This window comes from Zootoca vivipara, chromosome 10 (assembly GCF_965207765.1).
Source record: "Zootoca vivipara chromosome 10, rZooViv2.hap1.1, whole genome shotgun sequence".
Lineage (NCBI taxonomy): Eukaryota > Metazoa > Chordata > Lepidosauria > Squamata > Lacertidae > Zootoca > Zootoca vivipara.
The window spans coordinates 29,586,634-29,602,452 of record NC_142593.1 but is presented as its reverse complement, the minus strand read 5'-3'; positions in this window follow the sequence as shown (position 1 = coordinate 29,602,452).

The window sequence follows — 15,819 nt, the reverse complement described above, 5'->3', positions numbered from 1 at the left end:
GAAGCTGCCTTCAGTTTCCCAATATTTGGAGGCCAGAATTTGTTGCAGTCTTCACCTGAGGTGAAGCAGGATGGGGGTTTTCAATAAATTTCTCTTAAAAATCAACATGAATCGGATCTGCTGCCAGGAGGGGGGTGGGAATCAGTGAGATTCCAACTTGCATGGGGGAGATAGGCATCAAATTTAAATTCAGCAAAGAAAGGTTAGTAGGAAGTTTACTCTGTTCCAAAGGGCCCGGGAGTAAATGGAAGTGACTGCCTTTATTGCAATTTAAAGAAAATCTGGTTAAAGAGACAACACTCCAAAGACAAAGCTTTGCATTTAGACTCCTTGTTCATCTCTTTTTAAAAACACCGACTGACAAATTACGTGAGGACAATCCATTCCCAGTGCTTTTTTGTCATCCGAAGGAAAAGGTCAGTCACCTTTGACATGGCGTGGAGCAGCTGAGTGAATGACACAACGAGAAAGAGAGAGAAGAGAGGCAGAGAGCACAACCTAAAAAGAAAAGAAAAGGGGGGTGGGAATCCAGCTTCACAACTATATGGACTCCAAGTGCAAGATGCTGTTCAAAGGTTCCTCCAAGGAATTTCAACAATTGTCTGTCCATTGTCCAGACTCTGTGTGGCCCTTCTATCACACTGTCTGCCGGTCTTACACTCTCCTAAAAAGAACACCTCTTCCCAAAAGGGCATTTTAAAATTATCTTATAAAATTTTAGGAGCTTTCAACAGAGCCATCTGCTTTAATACCTTCTGCCTTAGACTTGCTCAGGTAGCAAGACCCTTGTGAGTGATGACAGTAACCGAAAACAGTGATTCAAACAATGGGAGATTTTTCCGCATACACTCAACATGAGTCCCTAGAAGCAAGTTGTTGTTGGCATCCGTCCATCTCAGGAGACAATGGAAGAGTATGCCTTTTGGGGTGAATTCAAACTGTTGGAAGGTTGTAGCATCTGCTGGGGCTGTAGAAACCGATAAGGGAGAGACATGTTTTGTTGCAGCTCAGGTAGATAAAACAATCCAGTCATGCTGCTGCAGATGCACCATGGCATTTCTTCTCTCTGCGCTCCCTTCCTCTTCTGGTCACTGCTGTGGGTACACAACCTGACTCTCTGTCTCCAAGCACAGTGGTTGTCTGGAAGGGATCCCCACAGGGCAGGCTGATGTTCAATAGCATTTAATAGTCAAAAACAGAGGTGAGGAGGTTGAATAGAAAGCAGTTAGGAGGAAGAGAAGGAGCCCCACTTGGGCTCACTCCAGAAACTCAGACCAATTACTTGGATAGGCCACAAGAAAGCAAAACCAGCCAAAGGCACACCTAGAGACTGGTGAAACTGGTCTCCACTGGGAGCACAAAATCACCCCAGAAATCTGCCTCCACTCATCTGTGAAAGCTCTGAATTTAGACAAGAGCTACGAGAAGACTGATAGGAGAAATGGCAAGGTGGCAGACCACTGGAGACAATGGAGTATATAATGTATATATGTGTGGCTTCCCAAACCAGAGATGAGAGCGTGCTGGATGCAGAGTAAACAGGCATGGGTACAAGCCTATGGTGTATATTTTTTACATGTTAAGAGGTGGTATTCTACTTCCTGAAGGGAAACCACAGGCAATTAGAGTTTACCCTGTGATGGTACTTTCCAACTCACACTCTATGGGGATATAAGGATTCATGATGCAAAATTGATATAAGGGAGCGGGGAGACCCATACCTTGATGTCGACTTTACCATGTCAGAAAATAATGGTGTGGAAATGTGATATTCACCAATCACTATGTTCTGCACATTTTTACCTCTCCATATATTCAAAAGTATGTGGGGAGGACCCTATGTGTGTCTCAAATCTTGGTGAATCAGCTTAAAACAACTGTCCTAGTTAATGTAAAACTGTTTTTTCGAGCACAATCAGGACCAGCATAGCGGAATCATATTGGATTGTATTCACTCTAAGTCCTTTTCAGAGTAGACCCATTGAAATCAATAGAAATGAGTTAGGGTTGTTCATTTTAATGGATTTACTCTGAGTAAAACTGAGTTGAGTACAACCCATTCATTCACTGAGGAACCAGAGATAGGTAAAATTTAAGTCCTAGTTTCTGCAGAGCTCAGCATGACAAAATGTTGATAGTGATTAAACACACATACACACAAACACACAAACACACTGGCATTATGGAACTGGAAATGATACATTTTCTTAATATGAATACATATTTCATTAGCGTCATAGTTCATATGTTCTAGTTAATAATGACCACACAGACGAGTGAAAGTTCACTTCACAAATTCTAGTAACAGGATTAAGTCTTAATCCAAAGACATTGTTGCAGGTGACCATACTGTATACATAATTAATACATGTAAATCTTGGGCAAATTAATGCACATAATTAGTGACGCATATGCAGAAACAGCTGGCAAGATGGGATGGGAACTAACATTGATTCCTTATAGCATAAGCACTGAATACACCATGTGACATTGATTATTGGGGAGGTCGCTCAGAATTTACATGGGGGGGGGGATGTAGTCACGTTTTCTACATTGTCTTAGTATTAATCAAAATCCCTAGGAGATTAGCTTTCTTTATGAACTACTTTACGGTTGCAATCATATAAGCTTTCATCTGGCAGTAAATTTCATTGAGCTGAGCTCAAAGGTACTTACTTCTGAGTAAACATGCACAGGATTGCCACTCTTTGTAGTTTAAAGGAGATGTTTGTAGGAATCTCTTACACATCTCGAAACAAGAGATGTGAAATAGTGGTGCCAGAACTTCCTGATTCATGAAAAGACGAGCCTTTGGACTGCAGCTGTCTCCATTTTGGGTAACCTGAAAAGGACTTCCATCAAACATAAGAATTGAAAACAGGATGCTTACACATGAGTGCTTATTGTGCTTTCTTCCACTGCTTGCAAAAGGTGAATCTAAAAATATGCCAAGGTTGCAATCCTATGCAGTTTGGGGCTCTTGAGTCCAAACCCATGGTTTTAGGGGTGCTGAACAGTGTGGGATTAAGCTGTAAAATCACTTGGGAGCAAGCTTCTTTAAATACCATGTACTGCATGCAGAAAATGAGGTTGAACTGCGGTGCTTCTAAATTCTCATCTTCATGAAGAATGGGTTGAAGTTCCATTGGTTTGATTTGAAATAGTTTGGCCAAGGTGGGTGAGTGGCATGTCCTCTTGCATGTAGACATTTGAAAACACCAGCAGCTTCACAGCAGCCTTTCCTGGTGCTTGTTGTGCTGGGAGTAGACATCCTCCAGTAGGCATTGCAAGATGTGACTGTCCTAAACAGTCATTGACATTGTCTGCAAGTGCTGAAGAGCCCAGGGGGATTTTCTTCAAGCAGAGCAGTAGATGGTTTAAATGAGCATAACCAAACATCAAACATTAAAAACTACTTTGACTTCTGTCCATGCTAGATGGTAGATCTAAAAGATCACAGATTTCCAATTCCTTTTCTGGCTGACTTTGAGACTTATCCAATGAAGATCTAAAGGCATACACCCAAAGAGATTCAGGAAAGGCTGGAAATGTCTCCTTAGTGATACACTATTACAGGAAATATCATACTGGTCAGGAGAATCCCACATTGAGTATGCACTGACCTGCTTATACAAAGCATCATTTGTATGGGTTTGCAGGGCACAGCCCCCACAATGGAAAGCACATTACTGTGGACTTTAATGTGGCCTCTGATCTGATTGATGTGTGAATGAAAAATGCACCTAGGTTCTACTATACAATACAGTCATACCTTGGTTCTCAAACACCTTGGTACTCGTACCTTTTAGCTCCCTAATGCCGAAAACCTGGAAGTGAGTGTTCTGGTTTTCGAACATTCTTTGGAAGCCAAATGTCTGATGCAGCTTTCGTGGCTTCCAATTGGCTGCAGGAAGTTCCTTGGTTTTCAAATGGCTCCGGGAGTTGAACGGACTCCCGGAACAGATTAAGTTCAACAGCCAAGGTACCACTGGACCTGTATTTCTTCCATGGTGACATTTTTTTTAAAAAAAGCAAAACATTAAATTAATTTCAAAGATCAGCAACAGATATCAGTTGCTTCAGGATCAGATACAGCCTGCATAGGTGGTTTTATTCTGTCTTCCCAACATTCCCTTACCTGTTAATTTCTGCATTTTATGTGATTATTTTACACAACATAAAAGCCACTTCTGGGAATCTAGTGGAATCTAGAGAAAAATTGTGCTAATTTCCATGATAATTATTTCCAGGGGAAAAATCCATTTGCAACCCTTTGTAACTTGGAAAATTGCAGGAGTTTTGTGTCATAATTCCACGTGACAAATTGGGGGTGGTATCTTGGCATGCAGTTCTTTTTAAAAATGTAGTACAGCATGGAGGTGCAGCTATCAAAAAGCCTCAGTTCCATAATGCCACAGTGTAAAGGGAACATTTGAAATTGGGACGGAAGCACTAGCATTATAACCAGGAAAACTAATGCAACAGCCCCGGTGTCTGATTGCAGCCATGGTGATGCAGACAAATATTCACACAATCGCTCCTGGCAATTGTATCACTGGCCGGATCTTCCCTGGCTGCCACATCATCATAGCTCAGTGGTACACCATATGCTTACATGCAAATGCCCCAGGGTTCAAGCTCTTGCATCTTCAAGGTAGGCATCTCAAGAAAGACTCCTGTCTCAAACCCTGGATGTAGGGAACCTCCAGAGGTTGTTATGCTGTGGCACTGATCATCCTTGATCACTATCCATGGAGGCTGGTGCTGATGGGAGTTGAAGTCTCATCTGCAGAGCCCCATGCTCCCCACCCCTGATGTAGACAATCCTTAGCTATCCAGGCAGCCCTGTTTAGGGAAGCTTTTAATGTTTGATGGATTTCTGTATTTTAGAATTTCTGTTTTTTTTGGAAGCCGCCCAGAGTGGCTGGGGGAACCCGGCCAGATGGGCGGGGTATAAATAATAAATTATTATTATTATTATTATTATTAGCTAGACAGGCAACTTCCTCTTTGTAGAATCCTGCTTGGTTCTTGAGCACAGAAAATCTGATTGGGGCTTCCAGTCTCCAACTGCACAGCATCACTACTGTTATACATCACAACTGAGCCACAGCAAAGGCATTTCCAACGCTGTAGAGTCTCTCTCTCTCTCTCTCTGTGTGTGTGTGTGTGTGTGTGTGTGTGTGTGTGTGTGTGTGCATAAAATTAAAAATCAATTCATCCTCCTTTTGGCAACAAAGGCCTCCTTCCCAGCTGACCACAAATATCAAAAGTCTCTCTGCTGGCAAGATCTGAGCAGTGTTATAGTGCGAAGAAGCACTGTAACAGATTTGACATCTAAAGGCTAGGTTGCAGTCTGTGTGCCAGAATCAATATGTGCTTCTGAGCCAAGACTGGAAAACCTTGGTAACAAGAGGTGTTGGAGCCCCGATGGTCTGTTTTCCTTAACCTCGGAATTATGCTCCAGGCTGGTGACATTTCTCTTCAGGAATCGGATCCGTGCCTCCAAGACAGATGGCAAGGGTCTAGTGACTATTAATAATGTTAATGAAAAATGCTGTCTGTTTCCCCCCTGTAATTAGAACAGATATTCACTTAGCCCCAACAGCTGACAGAGCTGGCTTCAGGATGAGGCTTTTTAGTGATGAGGAAGCTCTTTGGTGAAGCTCTTGATAGACCTTTTTAGTAATCCCCCAAAGGAGAAAACAGCGCCAATGTTGTTTCTTGTTTCCCAAGTCAGCTCTGCAGTGCAAATCGAAACAACGCTATTCTGCCATAATTCATAACTGTGCGGCAGACCATGGAAAGCACGTCAAGGGTTGAGTCCCAAGTGGTGGTTCCAGCAACAATTTCACATGGCTAAAACTGAGTTAAGCAATTTCATTCAAAAGGTCAGGCATCATATACACATATGTGCGGGGAACAGAGAAGGTTGCTTTACGATTTGTTGTCTGTTTGCTTCAGTTCTTCCTGTATCAGTAACTTCAAGGTAATTCACAAGGAGTGAATAGGCTTGCCATACATCAGGAAAATTCCTGACATGTCCTGGTTTTCAGGTGTAAAAATGGTGTTGGGGGGAATTTTGCCAAATCAGAAAAATGTCAGGGAAAACCCAGCTGTATGGCAATGTGATAGAAAAAGCAGCTGAAACAGCTCAAAAAACTTTAAATCACTCAACAATTTTGGTGGGTTTCTTTTAAAAGTTCAACAATTTTGGGGTCTCCTTAAAAAGAAAGCTCAACTTTGCGGGTGTCAGGAATTTTACTTTTTGAAATATGGCAACCCTAGGATTGAATATTGAGGAGGAAGTAAATTCCATCTTCCTCTAGTTTAACTGGTATAACAATGCAATCCCTATTCATAATGACACAAAAGCTGGCTGATTCACTATGACTTGATTTCAGTAGAACTCCCAGGGAGTTGCATAGAAGATTACAAGCAGCCCACACTCCTATACACACTTATCTGGGACTGGGAATAACATCTGCGGAACTCAGTAGGACTCAGTTGTAACCAGACATGCATAGGATTGTGATACTAGTATTAAAATGTTGTTTTTAAAAATCACTTTTCATGAACATTTATTTATTAGATTTTGAAATGGGAATCTCCTCATTTAATTTATTTATTTAGTTAGTTAGTTAGTTTAATAGTCATTATGCATGTTGAAATAGACTGCACCCTCTATTTTAAAGACTTGATACACTAATTCACCAGTTGCTGACCTGCATATGCCCCTAGGACCCCCACTCAAAAAAGTTGTCCTTGAAAAAAAATACTCTTCCAGTGGATATCCCACTGTGACTCATTACAAAATATCTAGAGGTCCAGGGTATGGTCTGAAACCACTTGAAGCCACCAACTTTCTGAAGCCAAGCAGGTTTGGGTCTTCTCTGGGCCTAGGTGGAGGGGCTCCATGGGAATGTCACCTTGGTTTCCATGATGGTAGGATATAAATGGATGTGTGTGAGAATGAATGAATGAATGAATGAATGAATATTGGAATGGTACCTTAATATTCCCATATAATATTCTTCCAAATGTTTTTTAAAACAACAACAACAACAACCCTCCAACGCCTCTCTCCCCCCCTCTCTCTGTGTGTTCATATGTCAGAAGCCACACTTTGATTCAGGGCTGATCCCACGCTGTGACTTCATGTTCATCTGGTCGAATGTAATGTGTGGACATTACAATCCTGGATATGACCAGCAACAATTAACTTGATGCACGTTCCTCAGACAAGTCTATGATGGGGCTTCCTTTAAGACTGGTCCTGGTGCAGAATGCTGCAATAACTTTGCAGGATGGGGTATCCTTTTGACAATATGTAACGCCACTGATGAAAAAACTGCACTGGCTTCCAATATGATACAGGCTCAAGTTTAGCATATAAAACCCTGAACAACTTGAGACTAGGTTATCTTTGGGACTGTCTTACTTTATATACCTCTGCCTGGTCACATGCTCATGAGGTTTACCTTATGTCAACAAAAAGAGGGGGCTTTTAGGGTTGTGGTCCAAGCCCTTTAGAATGTGCTCCCAGTAACTATCAGGCTGGTGTCTGCAGTACTGGAATATAAGCACCTACTTAAAACACATTTGTTCATACAGGCTTTCCCTGGTGGGTGAGCCTGTTAAATTCATTACTAATCTTTACTAATCTGATTAATTGCTTTGATTATTGCCATTGATATTTATTGATGTAACTTTATTGATGATTTTATGCTGTTCATACCTTGGTTTTTTAAATTTTTTGGCAGTATATAAATATTTAAAATATTTAAAAATAAGTACATTCTCCCAGGCATATTTTGCGATTGCTTGAGTCACTTGTTTACGTGCAATTGTTTATGTGAATGTATGGGATGGTTAGCACTGCTCAGTCCTATTTGAAAGTCCCTCTAAATGCAACAGGGCTTATTTCTGAGTAACAGCAAGATTGCACTGTTCATCTGCTTTCAGAAGTGTAAAAAGAGACATAGTGGAAACCCAGCTCCCAATATTTGCAATGATGCTCATGCTCTCCATATTTGGAATCAATATTCTCCTGGCTTGAACTGCAATTGTTCTATCAGTCTTGTATTACTCTATAAAAGTGGGTTATTAAATAGATTAATTTCTTCTTCTCTCACCAGGGCTTATCCTAGCTGCAGTCATCATTTTAATGAACTATGACAGTATAGATAAACTAAAGATGAGGTTAAACTGTTTTTCTTTTCTTTTAAAATAAAGGGGGTTTTGTTTAGTTTTTCTTTCCTTAAGAAAGCCCAATAGAACAATAAATTGAACCCTAGCTCATATGACTCATTAGCCATTATTTATGCTCAAAATATAACTATAAGAATGAGTAAATAGTGCAGATTTGGCAAATGAAGTTAATGCAGCTAGCCTTAGATAGAAAGTGGGCTGTCAGCTCTGGCCAGACTCATTGCAATGGTCAGAAACAAATGAACCTCAGATACATCACCCTTGCAGTTTACGAAGATCTTTTGGATTTGTATGGGATTATCTGATCCCACGCCAAATAGGTCAAGTGGTACCCTTGGGGCTAGGCTACAGAAACTGTTCTTAGCATGCCTTGAAGCGCACTGCTTCCTCCACATCCCTCAAAATATATATCCAACATGCCAAAATGTGTTTTCTTGTTTGTTCGTCTGCTTCAGCATAATACTGTTGGATGGGAGAGTGGCCACAGGAAACATTCTTTTTTTCCTCTCTCTCTCTCTCTCTCTCTCTCTCTCTCTCTCTCCTCCAGGGATCAGAGAGAAATGTTTCATCAAAGAAGGAGATGGGTGTGCTGATTGGAGTGGAGTGGAAAATGGTGCAGTTGAATATAAATACTCAGTATCTAAGAAGATCAGTAAGGGAATTATGCCGAAGTGGAATCTCCCAAAGTGGTAGGTAATTGCACATGCAGTGCTTGCAGCAAAGCAGTTAGCGTAGATTTAGAAGATCTCATAGTTTAATATTTTAAAAAAAATGTTTAAAACATTTATGTTCTTCTTCTACGTAGTTGTGAGCCCCATCTTGAATCAAACGGCAAATAGATGTGCAGTCCCCCTCCCCACGAAACACTGTTTCCTGATGGCTGCAAAAGTAACAATACTTCCCCACTTAATAACTACTTGATCTCCAGATCTCAGAAGCACTTTGCAAGCATATGGATGAAGCAGGGCTCACAATACTGCTGTGTTGTAGAATATGTCCCGTTGTTGATCTTATTTATTTTATCCATCAATATAACAGCCAGGGTCCAATCTAGCCTAAGTTACACTTATGTCCCATTGAACTTAGTGGGAAAAGATAGGCATGGCTAACTTAAGTCCTGTGAAATTCAGGGAAACTCATTTTATCTTTGGATCCATCCTCAAGGAGCACACACATTTCACACAGTTCAGGATGCCCTTTAGATATCCCTGTTGGTGTCATGTGAACAGTGGGTTAAATTACACAGTGCTTGGTCTCAGGAGCACATCACCCACACCTGGATGTTCAGAGATAAGAGAGCAGGTGCACTGGGTTACCATAGCAACAGATCAGAGGTTGAGCATATGACTTGCTGAGTCATTCACCCTCCCATTCGTTCAGGAAGGTGGGTAGTGTGATCGTCTCTGGAGCATTGCTTTCATTTCATTTAAGTCCTGTTGGAAATCCTGATGCTGTACTGTTTGCTGTCTGACTCTGAAACTGTGAGAGTCAGGGGATGAGGCTGTGGTTTTTACACAGCAGTTTGAGCTAGGCATGGTGATAGTGTTAGTGAATTTGTACATGTGTATCTTTACTTCAAAGACCAGAAGAACGAGAGAGAGAGAGAGAGAGAGAGAGAGAGAGAGAAGATAGTAGTGTTTAGCTGTGTCTTGTGTCTGGAGACAATAAGAACTTTCACAGTGTGGCAGAGGATTTTTTCCCTTAACCTGGAAGAAGCTGTTCCTGCTGGGAGCAGGAAATCTCTGAAGATTTTGCTGATGCATCATACAGGTCGAGGTGTGGTGAGCTACCACCTGACTTCCACAAGTCACCAACAATCCCTCTAACCACTTAATAACATAAGATGAGCCTACTCAATCAGGCCAATGGCTCATCCACTACAGCATCCAGATGCCCCGAGGAAGCTCTCAAGCAAGACCCAGGTACAAGAGCACTATCCCCTCCTGTGGTTTCCAGCATCTGATATTCAGAAGCATTGCTGCCTGAATGACCGCTGGGAGGAGCGCAGAGAGAAGAAATACCTGTAGCAGCAAAATCAGATGTGCCTTCATCTGCCCCGCTTGCAATGAAACATGTCTCTCCTTTATTGGTCTCTACAGCCACAGCAGGTGCTGTAACTCTCCAGCAGTTTGACTCTCCAGCAGTTTGACAGCAGCACAGATAGTGCCCCAGAAGCACACTCTTCCATTGTCTCCCGATACAGAAAAGACTTAAGACATTGTATTGATGTGTGTCAATTTTGAGATCTCCATTTGCAAAATTGAGCACATATTCCCGCCCTTTGGAAATGATGCCAACCCTTCAAGCATCATGACGACGGAGGTGAGACTTAGGGATTTACCCAGAATAAGACAGAAGGACCTTGCAAAAGCAGAACTTTGGCTCCCTGACCCCCTAGACATAATCACTCAAAAGGCAGTACAAAAATGTATGGAAATTAAGCACTGCTGAATCACATCTTAAGACACAAAATAGCTCTACGGTATACCAGCACTTTCCAGCCATTTCAGATACCATCAGCTCAATTCTCCAGTGTAAATGCAGCCTGGTAAAGAGCTGTGTAATAATCATTTTATATCAGTGTTGCCTAAGGCAAAAGAATCAGAGGCTTTTAAAAAAGAGATCCCCCTTTCCTCTTTAATAATTAAATTCCTAAAAGCAATAAAAACTTTTCTACATCAGATAAGGAGTTGGCAGACCATTAAGCGCCCTTGGGCTCTCCATCTTGCACCCTGGCTGCAAACCATAGCATCTGAGAGACTCAGAAAAACACCTAGGTTATCTCTTTTATCCTCCTTTTAAATGCAGGATTATCTCTCTAGATTCCAGTGCTTTGGGTTTTTTCCCCCCTTCCAGTCTGGCTTTGAAAGTGGAACTTTCAGCACTTAACCGAGAAAATTATCACAATCTATTCTGAATTTTGATCAGTATTCATGCTAAATCTACCTTTTAAAAACCTTATCCCTTAAATCTTATATATTAGAATACTAGCTCATAACAATTCTTGGTGCTTCCTCCTGCATTTGCTGCTTCTTTACTCACATGAACAAGGGCTGATTCACATGCTGCATTTATTAGAGATATGTGTTTGGGGTTAATCAAAGGAACATAAGAAGCAGTCTTATATTAACCTAATGGGACCTTCTACATGCAAAGCAGATGCTCTACCACTGGAGATATGCAATATGTGGAGCATAGTGGAATATGGCTCTCACCAACCATAAACTGAAATGGCTGCTAGAATACTGTACATGGAATAGATGGGCATGGCCATTAGTTAAATCTGTGCACTTCCTAGTTCCGTTTTACCCAGGTATACACAGATGTGAGTGAACCTATGCTCATAACATAACATGTGAATCATGTCTTCACAAGGAGTAAAAATACCAGCCTTTAATGAGATTTCTATGTACTGTATATATTCAATTTTGGTTTCTGCCCAAATCCCGATAAGTAGGATGCAAACTCCAAAGTGGTCAAGAAGACAGTGAATGCACAAATAACATGCCAACCTTTTTTGTCATGTTCTATTAACTATGTTCATGTTAACATCATGTTGTGTTAGTCATGGAATTCACTAATCTGATATGAAAATTGCTGAAACAATTGCACAGTGATATCTTGTTAAGGAAATCAAATGCTAAATATATGTGATATTAATGCAATGTGAGAGAACATGGCTGATACTATGGCAAGTTTCCAATGTTCATCAAAGAAATGTTTGTGCTAACAAACAATGTTCATCTAAGAAAAGTTTGTGCTAATTTAGTGCACTTTCTCCAAGCCAAGACGGTCTTACTTGTTCGAGAGAGAAGGGTGGCTCCTAAGTCTTTTCCCAAGGTTTGCCAGCAATTGAATTATATTGTGTGAGGGTCTTTTGCTTCAAACGGCCTCGGTCCAGTATACCTGAAGGAGCGTCTCCACCCCCATCTTTCTGCCTGGACACTGAGGTCCAGCTCTGAGGGCCTTCTAGCGGTTCCCTCATTGTGAGAAGTAAGGTTATAGGGAACCAGGCAGAGGGTCTTCTCAGCAGTGGCACCCACCCTATTATTATTATTATTATTATTATTATTATTATTATTATTATTATTATTAATCTTTTTGGTTTCAACCCAGGATCTGGAGGGGGAAACAAACACTTGACACAGAAATATAAGGAGCTGCCTCATACCAAATCAGCCTATATCTATTTATCTCATTATTGTTGACACTGACTATCAGCGTCTATCCAGGATTTCAGGCAGGAGTTTTTCCCATGAGACACCAGGGATTGAACCCTGGGCCTTCTACATGAAAAGCATGTGCGCCACTACCACCGTACTGTATAATAACCTGAATTCAGCACTCATTGAAAAAAGCCAAAAATGAACCTTCTCATACACAAAGACAAAAACCCTCATATCTTCCTTTAAGACTCGAAGAAGAGTCCACCAAAATCTGACTTTAAAACACCTGGAAGTTAAGGAGCCCATTTGATGACTCTCACTTCCGACTTCTGTCCATTGTCTGTTCAGATGCCAGTCTGGAAGGTTCCCCAGACTTTTATTTGGTGGGTGTAAGGGGCTGCAATAGAAAGAAGGTCTGAAAACCCCTCATGTGTCCAACCATGCCAATCTCAGCCCACATTGTTTTCAGATAGGTAGATTGATGGTAGATGTTAGTTAGGTAGATATTTCTTTTCTCAACATGCTGTAAACGGCCCTGTGTCTGTGGGAATAGATAATGTAAGCAATCGAAACTGAAATCTACAAAATAATCCCCACCATCCAGCCAAAGTTAAGCACAAATTGGTGAAGACAGCACACAATATCGTGGGCTGTCCCCTGAGTCCGCTAGATGTCATCATGGGAGACCATTGCCTCAGAAGAGCGAGGAACATTCTCAGGGATGACTCACACCCTGGCCAGCACCATTTTAATCTCCCGCCCTCGGGCAGGAGATATAGAAGCATGATAAGCCGCACCAACAGGTTAAAGAACAGTTTCTACCCGCGGGCCGTGAGGCTGCTGAATGGAAGACAGCAACATTGCAGCTGACGTTCAGGGTTGGTGGTCGTTACACACAGAGTGTAACAAGGACTGAGAGATTGCGGGGGGTGGGGCTCGTTTAATCTCACTGTAAACAAGTGGTACAGTGACAATAAAGTATTTCTATTTCTATTAAATCCTGCAAGTGTCAGTAGGAGAAAGTTTAGCATAAGAGTAGTTCTTCCTTTGGAATTAAGGAGACTTAAAAGTGCTCAGCTTTGGCGGAATCACGCCCAGCATTATTAATGCAACCCGTGCATATTGATTATCTCAGTTATTATGCAGACATAGCATGTGCTTTCGTGTGGGCAAAAGATGAAAAAGAAAGCACAAATTAAATCGAAAAATGAATGAAATTATTTATTTATAGACGTTTATTTACTCCTTCCCTTTTTTCTTCCCATTTTACTTCAAGATATTCATTTTAAACCCTGATAGATTTTCTTTTGAAGATTATAGTCAGTCTAAGAAGGTTAAATTCTAATATTTATTTTAACGTAACATTTCATACATGCAGGGAATCTTTCATACATACAGATGAAATTATCAAGGGGTTTACAATATGATTATGATGATTGCTTTGGAGGGTTTGGCTTAAGAAGTCTAGCACTGACACACATTATTTTATGAAAAAAAATAAAGTTCTCAATTGGCTCTTAATGCCATCTGAAGAAAGAAATGATTTAAAATTAACTGCCAGGCTGAAATAATCTTAGCTGAAATTTTGAATGTATTTCAAAAAGGAATAAAGGGATTGACCTGAATGTTGGGCAGTACATTTTAACAACTCTTCTTACCTGAAACATGTTTCAGGTGAGGCCTTAAGGCAAGGATGAGGAATCCTTTTGACCAGGCAGGCCAGATCCTTATATGGTTCCACCTCATGGGCCAACTTTGACATCTATATAGGGCAACCCACCTTTCAATCACCTGCCATCGTTATGGCATCAGATGCTTGACAGATCCTGTCCACCTGTCCATTATGCTGGGTTCCCCAAGCATTCAACAGCCACTTTGAAGGGCCTCAAGGTGGTGTTCATTGTTCTCCTCTCCTCACACACAGATGCAGACATACCACATCTTATCCTTATAACAACCCTGTGAGCTTCATAAGTGAGTGAAGATCTAAATCTGAATCTCCCTGGTCTGAGTGTGCAGAAATGGTCACTCAATGGGAGTCGCAGTGCTACCTTCCTGGCACATATGTCACTGCTGGTGTTCACCAGGAGGGAGAGGAGAAAGGGAGGGAGGTATGAGGAGGGATCAGGTGGTGGGCAGTGCAGTGCAGCTGCACCAGCAGAACTTATCCAGCGGTCTCACCGGCACACTCACACCACACCAACCTCCCTGCCATTTCCAACCTCCCTCTCTTACTCCTTGTAACAGATAGCAACATCCTTGTCAGAAAGGTAATGTGGCTCCTCCAGGCAAGTTGCCTCTGTTAATTTGACCACATGCCACTTTAGCAAGTGCTCTCAAGTGCAAAGAAATAATGAAAAAAACAAAACCATGATGATGTACCTGAAGCGCCTTGAAACACAATATACATCCTAAAAGGATGAAAACCAACACCTGCAATAAATATTTTGAGTGGCATGTTCAAAGGTCAAACTCACTCCAGCCTTCTTTGAGCCCCTTTGAGAAGATGGTGTGGTCTGATCGGACAATTAAGCCTAAGGCAAAAGGAAATGGACACCCTTACTGCGGATTAATTTTTCAGCAGTTCTAAGTAGTCTAAGTATCGTGTTCTTATATGCTGTGCATTTCCATTAGAGAGTCATAATCTCATCTACAGACAACTTGTTCCTCTGTGATGTAAGCTCAGTTAGTTTATCATCACCCCAAAGGATTGGGCAAATAGGAGCATAGTTTGTTAGGCTGCTGTCACCCAAATAATTTTTGATGTGGAAGTAACTTTATCAGTTATTCTCCTAAAATAGCTACTACTTCCCTGTGATATAGTTTTACTGTGTATATCCAGAAGTCAGCAGTTGTCATGGGATGGAAAAGAGAGGTAGATGTTGTGTGATTTTATTGCTGGAGATGGTGGTCTATATTTAAATTGAGCTAAACCAACTTCCTGCAACTAGGAACCCTTTAGATGTTCTGGACTACAACTTCCATCATCCATGAGCATTGGCCATGCCAACTGGGCTGAAGGGAGTTGTAGTTCAAAATATCTAGAGGGCAGCAGACTTTTGTGGTGAGAATTTTACAACGATCTGAAATTCCACAGGGACTGCTGATAAGTAGGCAAAACTGGGCAGGTAGGAACGGTATGGAGGTTTGACCACAAGATTTGACCTAATGTTATATTGTCACCTCTGACATTTGAAATTGTTATTCCTAAATGTGATTTGACCAGGCTTATTTCTCTTGCATCTGGAAATACAACTTCTACATTAGTAACTTAAAACTACAGGGAATTAAAATGTGTCCCATATTATTATTAATCTCAAGATCTGGGGGCAGTACAAAATTGCCCATAGAGCAATACTAAATTAATAGAAGATACAGGAGGTAGAGGGGATGAACAGTTCCTACCAGTGAAAAATTCTCAAGATTGTTGGGAAACCCCTCG